The following is a 12923-nucleotide window of genomic DNA, read 5'->3' on the forward strand; positions in this document are numbered from 1 at the left end:
CTGCAGCTGGAGACTGTGCCTGTATGGAAAGGAAACTTTCTCTGTGCATCCCGTTTCAATTCCCTCCTCGTTCTGGGAGAGTGGTGCAGGAAAGGGTGGAGAAGCACCTTCCCTTGCCTGACCTGCCTTTTTCTCCTCTTCTTCTGACCCATCCTGTGCTCCACTTTCCAGCTCCGAAGCTTCCCCATGCCTCTGATTCTTGCCTCCTGCCTGGTACAGGTCCCCACAAACCATTGCCCCTCTCTCAGAAATTGCATCTCCTTAACTGGGAGAGGGGGGAAAGTAATTCAGGGGTGGGGTGGGTAGATTTACCCTGAGTTAAATCTGAGTAGATTTAACCTACTTCCTAACATGCCATAAAGATAAGTGCTTAGTGATCTGTACTTCAACACCCTTATTTCAGTTTGCTGCTCAATTGAGCACAACCAAAGCCATTTTGCTTCTGGTGGCCCAAACAATGCCCGTTTCCACCAACTCCTGCATGCCAAAGGCGCATCTGAATTTGAGAAATTATTATTATTACTATTATTACAACTACAAGATCTCCACACAGTACATGTGGGGAATCACTTCAGCTAATGTCATGCCAATACTGTACATACAGTGGAGCTCTTTTTGTTTTAAAAAAACTAATAACATGGAAGACCTCTGTGTTAAAAACTGTGCAAGACCTCGGCACCATTTTTCGATTTTTAAAAAATGCCATCAGATTCGGGGTGTGTGTGTGTGTTATTATTTAAATGTGTGGAGGTACAAAAATACCTGCTTGCATGCCCAGAATGGGAAAAGGTAGAGGAAGACGGAGGTGCAGGACCAGAAAATACACCCTAAGAACATTCCACCAAGCACTGCTCACTGGTACAGATGGGATACCGCAGAATGGTTATGAAAAATGTGTGGACACTTGCATACCAATTGCCCACATGGAAAAGCAGATCAGAACAATCAAATTGAGAGGTTAAGCCCCCATCTGGAAGTCCCCTAATGGAGCCATTGTTAAGTCTCATGTGCATTCTAGCCAATGGTAAGTGTTACAGTCTCAGGAGGTGCAAGAAGTACATTCAGTTCTGTCTGAAAATGCCTCATTTACTGCCCCCCACTTACTACACTGGAATCATCGTGGCTTAACAAGCTTATTGTGAGCCTGAATGAGATATGGAGAATGAACCGCAGGTGGAGGAAGGCTGGGCCCGCAAGCAGCGAATTTGGTATCTCTTGCAGAATTCAGCATTGTGCGAAATCTCTTTAAAAAGTAAAGCAAGTTTCTAGCACTCAGGGCTAAACATTTCTAGCTCATATGAGGTAAAATCATAGAATTGTAGCGTTGGAAATGTCCCCAAGACTCATCTAGTCCAACCCCACAGCCATCCCTAGGTGGGCTTGAACCCCCAGCTTTGTGGTTAACAGATGCACTAACCCATTGTGCCACTGGGGGAAATCTCACACATTGAGTTAGGGGTTTAAAGAGACTTCCCGCAGAACAGAGGTGGTGAGTGCTGCAGAGCTCATTGCCCCCTCATGGAAAACAGAAATGGAATGTATTATTCAAATGAGAGCGAAAATGCTCTAATTTGCATAATTTATTCCATTTGCAGAATCTGTTTCCTTGGTGCTAAATTTGGACCAAGTGTGCTTGTGGGCAGAGTGTACAGCAGTCCTGGGTACAGGAGGAACTATAACTCTAACTAATAATTATTTCTGAAGTGCTCTTAATCGATATTAAATTTATTTTCTGAGTGTTGCATACTGCCTGGATTCCTGCATCTTACAGCAGTAGCCGAGGTGCTAATGTTAGGAACTATGCATGATTGAAAAGCTGTCTCCAAGAGACCGGAGTGCTGGCTGGTCTCTTTCCAGCCATCTCCAGAGCTAATATATTGCCGAACAAACACACTGTAATTCAGATTGAAGCTTTCCAATATGACTCATTTCCCTCCCTTTTAATAACACTCCCCCTGCTGCGGCCTTTAAACCCTTGGCTGCGAGCAATTCAATAAGGAGGCACACGACCCCGTCTGCCACCCCGAGACAAGCGCTGCGCATATCGCAGGACGCAGCACATCCATCTGGAATAGAAACGAACCAGCGGCTGGGAAGCTGGGGCTAGACTGGGGCAGAATCCGACTTCTCCTGACAAATGCCACTTGCTTTTTAATAAGAATGAAATATTCTTCCTTTGCCATCCCCCCCCCCTTTGCGGTTGATTATTTTTGAGAGCATTGCAAGAATCAGTATAAACAGGGAGGCTGGAGGTCAGAACTGAGGGGCACCGTCAGAGCTAGGTTATCAGGAGGTGTGGGAGGAGATTGACAGACACAGGATGTTATGGCCAGTAAGCAGAGTGTCCATGGAGGGCGGGGGGCTCTTTGCGTTTGCATTCACTGGAAGTTCATGTGTGAGCTTGTCTTATTCAGAAGTGCGGCTGTGCAGATGAGGGTTTAGAGCTCCTTTATCTGTACCTGGAGCAATGTGGTTGCTGATGCTTCTGTGGTTTCTCCCACATCACTCCAGGAATAAATGTCTGTCCACATGGTTGTTTTGTTTTTGCTTTTGCTTTATAACAGAGAGATGATGCCCACACTCCCTTGGGAAGTGTATTTCTTCTCTGTTATACAAACACCATAAAGCAAAACTTCATGGTCAAAGATGTCCAAAACTTGTAGAGGGAGTAACTGCGGAGGCAGGAATATTCCATGCTGCCCCAGGAGCCTCTATAAAGTGGGCCTTAGACTTGTTTCCAAGAGAGGAGAGTTCAAGTCCTACCTCTGCCATGGATTCATAATATCAGCCAGGCTAGTATTTCTGAGGGTTTCCCCCCAAAAATGCTAAAAACTATTTGAGCCTTCCGTATTGCACATGGACACTGGTTAATGCAGGAGAGAATTGGGATGTTTGTGTAGTCAGAGTCAGCTGGATTTAAAGATTGTGGGAAGGTTGGTGCCTCTTTCGTGAAATGCTAACTTTAATGCCAAGAAATTCAGAAGTGGAGTGGTGGTTAGGGGCAAGACTGTGCTTTACCTCTCCCCCGCAAACCCCCCACAGTTGAGGAAGATATCCCCCAAGCTAACAATGGCCAATATTTTTTGCAAGTGTGCAACAGGCTCAAAGTGTTGCTCTGGTTAATGTTTGCATAAGTATTTAAATGTCGTTTGTGAATTATTTGGAAACAGTGCTATATTATGTAAATGTTTCTGACGTCGTAAGATGTTGCACAAGGTTTCTGGTGGAAGAATGGCATGCAAGCTAACTGATTATGAAAGTAGACATGCAAACCCCTCTCCTCTGAGCCATTCGTGTTAGTCTGCTGAGCCAGAAAGAAGGCTGTAATGCAGAACAGGAGAGGCAAGCGGGACTGTAGCTCTGTGGGCCCCCCAAGTGTGCCAGGCCTATGGGACCCCTCTATGGGTGAGAGTGGTGACACTCAAGCTGCAGGCTGGCTATCACACCCATGTCCTAATAGATGTCTGCGTTTAACTGGAGGACTAAACTAGGAAGAGTCAACAGTATCATATTGAACACTCCTCTCCAAAGTGTCCCTGAATTCTGCTTTTGAACCCAGTTATTTATTTATTTTACATTCTTAGCCCACCCTCGCTTTAGGGAACTCAGGGTGAAGTACTGTACACGATTCCCCTATTATATTCACACAACAACCCTGTGAAGTAGGTTAAACTGGAAGATACTGACTGACCCCAGATCATTTAGAAACTTTTGTGGCATGTATTTAAACCCAGTTTTTCCTCTCTTAAGTCTAATGCTAGCCATCACACAATACTGGCTCTCACTTGTAAGGCTTTCTATACTGGATCCCTTGGACGGAAGACTATTGCTGCAGTGTTTGTTGGTGAGGGAGTGTCCAGTGTTCAGGATGACAGGAACCCACCTCAAAGGGGTGAAGCGCAGTCAACTGATTTTACTTAAGCTGAAAGCAAAATGTTCATCAGCAGAAACCTGGGCTGTGTATCCACCATACATTTAAAGCATATTCCCTGTCAAAAAGAATCCTGGGAACTGTAGTTTACCCCTCACAGAACTACAGTTCCCAGCACCATTAAAAACTATAGTTCCTGGGATTCCTTGGGTGAAAAATGTGCTTTGAATTATGGTGTATATGTCAGCTTACTAGAGCTGTGGGACTAAAGAATGAAAGGACGCTGGCTGCTCTGTGGTGAAGCAAGATGTGCATTTGCCTTCCCCTGTTACACACAGCTTGGCTTACTTACATGAGCCATCCTAGGCTGTTTCCTCTCTAAGGACATTGGTACCTAGTTCCTGAGTGTGTGCTGCTGGTGTGGATTGCAGAGAATGATATCTATGTTAGCTGATCCAGCTTTGCGGCAAAGGGCTGAGATGGATGGCCTCTGAAGTCCTTCCAACTCCTGCAACGATTGCGTTGCCATGCGCCTATCGCTCCCGTCACCATAATCTGCTACAAATGAGCATTCAAGGCAAAATATTATCCCTCCTTAGCAAATCCTCATGTGTCGGCGACACAGGTTTTTAAAGGTCGCCAGCGTTGGCGCGAGACCCCGGGAACAAATGGTTCGTGTCTCTTTTCTTTGTAGGTGATCGAAAAGCCCTTTCCTCTCCCCACCCCAGCCGAATCGCTTCCCCTGTTCAGCATTCCTCCTCTGCTGCCAAGGCTAAATGGCCCCGAGAAGATGAAAACTTTTCTCCGCGCCCGACTGGATTGATGCTAAAGAAATAATCAACCCCCGGATCGCCGGGCGAAAAGCCATTCGGCAAATGAGCACCGGGACTGCAATCTCGGCTATTAAGAGCCGCCAAGGCTCACTCTAGGATTGGAATTAATTTCCCCCTTCTTCCTCCCAGGGCCTGTTGTGGGGATGCTATAAAAGCTGCTGCTTCAGCTCTTGAGGGGTTTTGGGGGAGGGGGGAACTGTCCCATGGTGGACCGGCTGTCTCTTTATCTCTAATCCCTCCTTCAGTGCTGGTCGCAGGCAGCTGAACTCACACAGTTAGCACTCACAGTGGACAAATACTTTTTAATTTCTTTCGCTCCCCTGAAGGGCAGAAGAACATCTGCCATATATATATATATACCTTCTCTCTCTCTCTCTCTCTCTCTCTCTCTCTCTTACACACACGTATCTACATCTATATCACAGTCACAGAAAGTCTATGCTCCACTAGGTCATTGTGCACGTCCGTTTTAATAAAGCTCTTTTGAATCTTGTGAGGGTGGGAATGTGTCTTCCTTATGTAGTTTTTGTTCTACGCTGAAGATGCACATCTTTACTCCAGCTTTATATATACATATGTACATATGTAGGGCCCACCCTATTACCTTGACTGTAATTTTTTTAAAAAAACTATTTTAATACTGCATTTTAAAGTTGTTGCAGCACTCCCTGGGAAGTTACGGTGAAGGGTGGGGAAGAATTCTAATAAATAATAAGACTGACAAATTAAGTTTGTCAAAGGAAAAGCCTTTGAGAAAAACGAGGGAAAACATCTGTCTCAGCCACGAGATCCTTAAAATACAGATGATTTAGCTCTCTGAATAAGGTATGATTCACAGAGATCAAATCCAAATCCCAAGAGCAGCAGCTCTGAGGAAAATCTGTAAGGGGAGATTTAATTTGTCACCCCAAGCAGCAGCCTGGGCTCTGACCTGGAACAGAAGTGGGTGACCAGATCCATCAGGCCAGCATAACCAGAAATAAAGATGGCAGAAACTCACCCAGGGCCTAAAGAGACCCCTGGAGTTTTTAACCGTGAAGCCTGACCACCCCACCGCCAGGAACCAACCCCTTCCACTCCAGGGACCCACATCCAGTGTTAGAAACTCAGATATATAAGCTAATCACCAAAGGGCACCTTAAACAGAGGTTGTAGTCATCACAATGGAATATCTAGGCACCATTTTATTTGCAATGGATATTATTATTATTACAGTGGTACCTCGGGTTACATACACTTCAGGTTACATACGCTTCAGGTTACAGACTCCGCTAACCCAGAAATAGTTCGCCAGAAGCGGCTTAGTCATTCTGGCCACATGACCTGGAAGCTGTCTGCGGACAAATGCCAGCTCCCTCGGCCAGTAAAGCGAGATGAGCGCTGCAACCCCAGAGTCTTCCGTGACTGGACCTAACAGTCAGGGGTCCCTTTACCTTTATACCACTTTGTATTTAAAAGAAAAAAGATCTCAAAGCAGTATACAACACATTGAAACATTAAATCAATCCAGAATAAAATAATTAAAGCTTCAAAGGAAATATTTCAGATCTAAGTGACATTTTGCTTTCCCCTTATTTATTTGCCTACTAAATTTATGTAGCTGCTCCATAGCAGAAGTACTCTAGGACAGTGGTTCCCAATTAGCTAATTACTGAGGACCCCCTATTTTTCAAAAGCCAAGCCATGGACCCCCTACTTTTGAATTTTTTGATAACCCTATGCGCTGGGGGGGGGTGCGCCCAAGGTGAAGCACAAGTCCCAGAGCCCAGTGTGTCACTCCCAAAAGCAGCGCCACTCAGGACTGGGCTCTTAGCACGCTGAGCAGCTGTATCCCCCCCCCCAGCTGCCAGAGGGCAGCCGAGAAGGATGCAGCTACCACACTGGAGGGCAGCTGAGGGGAGCAGCGGGCAGGTGCCCTGCAGGCTCTGTGCTGCTCACGGTACGCGCAGACACACCGTCACATCTTGCGTTCCATTTGGGATGCGAACGGGGCTCCGGAACGGATCCCCTTCGCATCCTGAGGTACCACCGTACAGTTGCATTGTGTGTCTTCAGACTATTCTCTGGACCCTGAGAAAGGTCTTTATGGCACTGTCAGCAGTGAGGCTGAACAAGCACAGAGAGACCAAAATATAATCTGAACACCCTCCACTTACAACTTCTTTCTTTTTGCAATAATTGGGTTGCCACAAACTTAAGCAGGGGTTACCCAATGCTCATTAAATACTTGTTCAGTAGCCCAGAGTAGATCCAGTGAAGTTTTCATTTTTCAGAGGGCAAAAGGGAGGTTGAAGAGTCCACAGCTAAGCTGAGGTTTGAACATGATACTTCCAGGGTCAAGAGTCAAAGGGTGGTTCCTAAATTACAGGAGTGGCGTGAGGTATGCTGCTGGCTAGCAAGGGAACTAATTATGCCAGATCTTCCCAATTGACTGTTCCCACCCATTAATGTGATTGGAGTCTCATGGGATGGAGCCATAGGGAAACAGCAGCCAACAGTGGAACCGTCCCTGTGGCATCTTACAAAATGCATAGTTATATGCATGCAAGCGCACTCAAATTTCTCACATCCAGTAATTCATGACTCTTGCCTCCAAGCCCTACTAAAATGAGAGATTTTGCACAAGTATGACTGCGTACTAACAACTCTCATCCATTTCACTGGGGCGAGAGACGTTTCTAGTGGATGGAGCCTTGTATGTTTAATGCCAATACCACCCAGCTGCCCAAATAAGCCACGTTACACCAGTGACACACCATATTTAATGTGAACAGCGCTCCTGCATTTCTGCAAGCATCTGTCTGCTGCAAATGTTGCTCCTTTCTCTTTTTTTAAACTGGAGTACTGGAGCACTGCGTGGTTTTTAATGGGTAATAAACAGAAGAGCAGAATATCTAAAGGTAACTCTGTGACCTCCATTAATGTCATGTCTGAACATGTTAAACAGTTTAATGGCCCCATTAGGGTCCCAGCTAATGGTCGGAAGGCACTAGATATAAATGGTTCCATCTCTGAAGCAAAAGTAGAGGCTGCCGTAGCACCACAAAAATGGTGCTCGAATGAACAAGGTTCTGAAAGGTGCATGGTACCCCTTCACCTTCTGTTGCTTTGATTGGAGACTTTTTCCATTGTGATGCATTTTCAGGGACTATATTGCCTTCTACTGAGCAGGTATCAGAAGACTTCCTGTATCCCCAGTCTACAGATTGGAGAATGGATGCACAGAGAAATTGATGCCTCAGTATCACATGTTCCGTTTCGGTATCTGCTGATTCCTATATTAAAGGCTAGAGAGGGGAAAGGAATTGAAAAACAAACTGCTAATAGTGCTTAAATTTTATGGATCACTATTCCAAAGTGTACATGATTTCAGTCATCTTAACAGGAATCCCATAAGGTAGCCCAATACAATTCCTTCTGTATTATAGAATGCCTAGGGGCACCTGCTGAGGGACAGCAGCTTGCCTAAGACCACTGATTCGGTTCCTGGGGTGAGCCAAGGTTTGGACTGTGGACTCTCTACTTGTAGTTCATCCACTATGGAGGACACTGTAGCTCTCCAGATGTTGCTGGACTCCCTACTGCTGTCATCCTTGACCACTAGCCATGCTGGCTGGGGCTGGTGGAAGTTAGAGTCCAACGATGTCTGGCATGCTGCAGGTTCTCTATACCTGCTCTGCTACCCTGGCACTCAGGAAGGACCTTAGGCTAGGCAGCGTGAGGGCAGGAAGGGCATGTTTTTACCCCACATAATGTCGGGAGTGAGATGTGACTTGGTGCATTTGTTTGGTGGGAGTTGACTTCTCTGGTTGAGATGAAAGGGAGTGAGTGGATCTGGGCAAGTGATGGATGCTTTGGATTTGCCCCCCCCCTCCCAGCATTCTGAGAGAGGTTGGACTTTCAGCCTTCTAATGCTTCAAAGGACATTTTGGGTAGTTTATTACCAGAACTTTTTCTGAGTCACTGAGATAAAGGCTGTATGGAAATCTAAAGCAGAAATAAAAATGAAGAAGAGCATCTTTTCTTCCAACTCTCATCACTGCAGGTCTCTTCCAGTTTAATCTTTGGAACATCGGGGGGGGGGAGGTTCGCTTCCAGCTACCCCTCTGTCCTCGCCCTGTTCATTCCGGGAACTGAACAGAGAGAAGAACAGGACATCATCACTGTTGCCCTGCCTTGCTTTCCTAAAAGTCTGGCTCTCCCTTTTCTTCCAGCTCAGTCATCCTCTTCTGACTGTACTTGTCCACAAAACAAATCATCCCTCCTGGTGCCTCTGCTTTGATTTCTTTTTTAGCAATATTTCTCACACGGTGATTTTCATCTGTGTTCCTGCTCTCCCTCCCGTGGCCCCAGGAGAGAGCAGGGCTATGTAGCTAGAGAGGGTGTGCAAATAATATATTGTCCCACCTGAGCCAAGCGAATCAACTGTCTCCCCAGAGGGCCTTTAAGATGCAGTGGGGCTGCTGTTTGTTTTGTTTAACTCTTTAAAGCGGATGTAGCTGAACGAAATCAATTGGGTAGGCAAACATGGTATGGGGGAGGGGAATAGCAATCCTGGGACTGAAGATGGCCAGAGGAATTGAGGGCCAGGGGTGGGCCTGAGATTCCACAAAGACAGTCTCCTGCTGTTTGGGTGTGTGTGTTGGGGTAGGGCAATGGAGGCCGGAGGGAAGGGCGAGCAACCGAGGTGGGATGGCCTGTGGCTGTTTTCTGTACGTTCACCAATATTGTTTGTGTGTTCTGGGAGCAGGGAAGGTCCTTGTTATTTCAAGCTTTTCCCTTCTTGGAATTACTTGGGGAGCCTGGGGAGGCCTTTGCTCCCATCGCCACCCTCTGATGCCCCACTTTTTCATTCCGACGTCTGACCTTATGTGCCACCAGCAATCGGCTCTCATACAAATCAAGGGGCGTGCAGCATGGCGGGGGAAAAGGGAACTTGGAAATGCAATTTATGACCCTTCCCGATAAGATCTTATAAAATTTCCTGGGCACACTCGAAATTACATTTCCATAGCTCCGTCGCACTGATCTCCTTGAGTATATGATACTTGCCACTTTTATGGCTACATTTATTGCAATAATAAAGCGAAATGGTGGGGCCGGTGGTGGCAACGATGGAGAAACGGGGAGCGTCGAGACATTTCATTTCCCCCATGGCAGCAGACAAAACTTTTGCTTTCCAAAAGGAAACACCCGCCTGGGAGTCAGGCCTCTGTTTGGTGCCCTGAGCTGGGGGTGAGCCATGGTGCATCCCAAACCACTTTCCTTTCCCTGCTTTATGTGTGGTGCATGGAGTAGAGGAGTGAAGGAAGAGAAGGAGCGAAGGGAAGACCCGCAGCTCCGTGGCAGAGTATTTGCTGTGCATGCAGAAGGTTCCTGGTTCAACCTCTGGCACCATCAGGCAGGATTTTGAATCTCCCCAGTCTGAGACCCTGGAGACACAGGACCATTCAGTGCCAGCAGTACTGTGAGAAAGGGTTGGTGTAAGGCATCTTCCTAAGGCATTCTGTTTTCTAGTTCTTCATCTTCGTGGTGTTTCTGCAGCTCCACATTCGGGTTCTGTGCCAAAGCAGAACAAACCCTTGCCAGGCAAGTGGCACTGCCCTACCAGGGTCTGCCTGAGACATTTAGTTGGGGTCTGTATCAGCTCTATGTGTACCCCAAATTACAAGGTGGCTCAATATTCAGAGAAGGGTCTCATAGAACCATAGAATTGTAGAGTAGGAAGGGACCTCGAAGGTCATCTAGTACAACCCTCTGCAGTGCATGTTTCCAAGTCAGATGGTGCCATTAACAAGGCTGATCTGGACCCCCAAACTTCTGAGTGGCTCTGTGATTGTTGGTTATTTTTCTCCCCTGAGAAATAGAACCAAGCTGACCTGGGTGGGAGGGGGAATCTTTTGCTTTAATGGGCAGGTCCATCCCGTCCAACATTTCTCTGATGAAAATAGGGACGTCCCATTACATAATGATCATTTTACTGTTTATACCCCACACATCTTTCTGGGTTGCCATATATATATATATATATATATATATATATATATATATACACATACACACACATAACAAAGCATTAAACATTTTTTTAAAAAACCTTCCCTATACAGGATTGCCTTTAGATGGCTCAGGGATTGGGTAATTCCATACCCTCCAACATTTCTCAAATGAAAATAGGGATGTCCTAAGGAAAAGCGGGACATTCCGTGATCAAATAAGAAACTGGGACTGCTTCTCTAAATCAGGGAGGTCCCTGGAAAATAGGACCACTGGTAGGGTGTGCAGGTCTAGCTTTAAATCACAGCTAGCTATTTTCCCAGTGCACTCCAATCAAAGTGATTCAAAGTAGTGTCTGTTTTTCACATGGATCTATGGCTCTCCCATGGCAAGTCAATGGAGAGCTTTCCCATTGCACTCCCCAAAATTGGAACTTGTGTATGGAACTCTTCCCCCAACGGTCCTTGGGTTAACAGGGTCATTGTTGGAGCTGGGTGGCCAGCTGGCTATGAGAAACATAAAATCATAGCCAGGCTAGTGGTTTATCTAGGTCAACATTGTCTACATTGACTGGCAGTAGCTCTCAAGGGTTTCAGATGGGGAGACAGTCCCAGCTCTACCTGGGGGGATGCTGGGGAGTGAGCCTTTTGCTACCTCACCTTCTGCTTTTGGAAGTCTATAAGAAGCTGCTGCAGGAAAGGGGCTGTGAGCATCATCATGGAAGGCTGTTTCTAAGACTAAGGTGAAAATTTGACACTACCTTGTTATTTCTGCTAGGGGATGGTGTGTGCTGTTTAAGTAGAGCATTTACCGTACATAGGCTTTCAGAAGTTTAGAGTCTTAGTGTTCCTTATAATACCCTGTAAAGCAGACGGGTGGCGCTGTGGTCTAAACCACAGAACCTAGGACTTGTCGATCGGAAGGTCTGCGATGGGGTGAGCTCCCATTGTTTGGTCTCAGCTCCTGCCCACCTAGCAGTTCAAAAGCACGTCAAATGTAAGTAGATAAATAGGTACCGCTCTGGCGTTTCCGTGTGCTGCTCTGGTTCGCCAGAAGTGGCTTAGTCATGCTGGCCACATGACCCAGAAGCTGTCTGTGGACAAACGCCGGCTCCCTTGGCCTATAGAACGAGATGAGCGCGCAACCCCAGAGTCGTCCACAACTGGACCTAACGATCAGGGGTACCTTTACCTCTAAAGCAGATCAGTGTCGGCCTCCCTCTCCCACTGGCGGTATTTAAGAAGAGCGCTTCTGGACCAGACCAAAGACCTACCAAGGCCAGCCTCTGGGTTCCTGCAGTGGCCACCTGGATGCCTCTTGGGAAGCCTATGGCTCCATGCTAAAGTGCACATTGCAAGCAAAAGGGTCCCGGTTCATTTCCTGGCATCTCCAAGTGGGGTAGGAATATCCCCTGTGTGAAAGCTGCTTGTCAATGCAGACAAAAACTGACCTAGATGAACCAATGGCCTTAATTGGTACAAGGCAGCTTCTTATGTTCCCACTTGCAGGATCCAGTTTCAGACAGGGTATGTGTGCTGAGGTTTGCCCAAGGCTACTTGCTCAGTTCAGGCCAGAGCCCAGATAGTTTACCACTCATTCTCTCATAAATCCCTGCTCAGAACTGCCTCCCACTGAGTTCAGCGGGACTTAACCCCAAGTAAGTGTGCACAGGAAAGTATTCTGCCCCACTATGGCTGCTTTTCCATATTCCTTCCCCACTGTGTTAGAGCTGTAATAGTTCCATCCTACAACTGCGGCCATTCCTTGGAGGAGAGAGATTGTTGGAAAGTAGCAAGCTCACATTTTTTTGCTCCTGCTAATCAGCCAAGTCTAGGCTGCTTGGCTCTCAGGGTAGGGAATCTAGCCCAGGGGGGATTAACCCCCCAGCCTCACAGGCGAGGATGAGCCGGGCCGCAGCCTGGTTGTGTTCTTACAAGGGAATAATAAGAAGTCTTAATAACCTGCCAAGGTGTGCGCTCAAAGGAGAGAGCGGTGTGGAGATTTCGAAGTGATGAGCCTCTATCGATCTCACTGCTGCCGGGGATAAAGCGATGGATAAGGTCTGCTTTCCCAGAAGCTGCCTTCTGCCTTCTGCCTTGGCTTTAGGGGATTCTGTGTTCATGTGCCTCGATCCCAACCACCTACAGCTATTTGCTGTCCTCGTCGTGGACTCACCCTCCTTTCTCCTGATCTGATGCTGAAGGCTGCACTTGCAAGTTACT

At 46.8% G+C, this 12923-nt stretch overlaps 1 protein-coding gene across 2 annotated transcripts in view; it reads left to right on the plus strand.

Annotated features, from left to right (window-relative positions):
• NXPH4 (neurexophilin 4) overlaps positions 1-12923 on the plus strand; it is an 82185-nt gene that overhangs the window by 12829 nt on the left and 56433 nt on the right. Inside the window, exon 2 of one of the 2 annotated variants that reach the window (XR_008328150.1) lies at positions 4566-5042. The exons of the other annotated variant lie outside the window; for it this stretch is intronic. The gene's annotated coding sequence lies outside the window, so the exon portion shown is untranslated. Of the gene's footprint in view, positions 1-4565; positions 5043-12923 lie in introns of those variants that run through there. 2 annotated transcript variants of the gene reach the window in all.

The sequence above is a fragment of the Podarcis raffonei genome, chromosome 2 (assembly GCF_027172205.1).
Source record: "Podarcis raffonei isolate rPodRaf1 chromosome 2, rPodRaf1.pri, whole genome shotgun sequence".
Taxonomy (NCBI): Eukaryota; Metazoa; Chordata; class Lepidosauria; order Squamata; family Lacertidae; genus Podarcis; species Podarcis raffonei.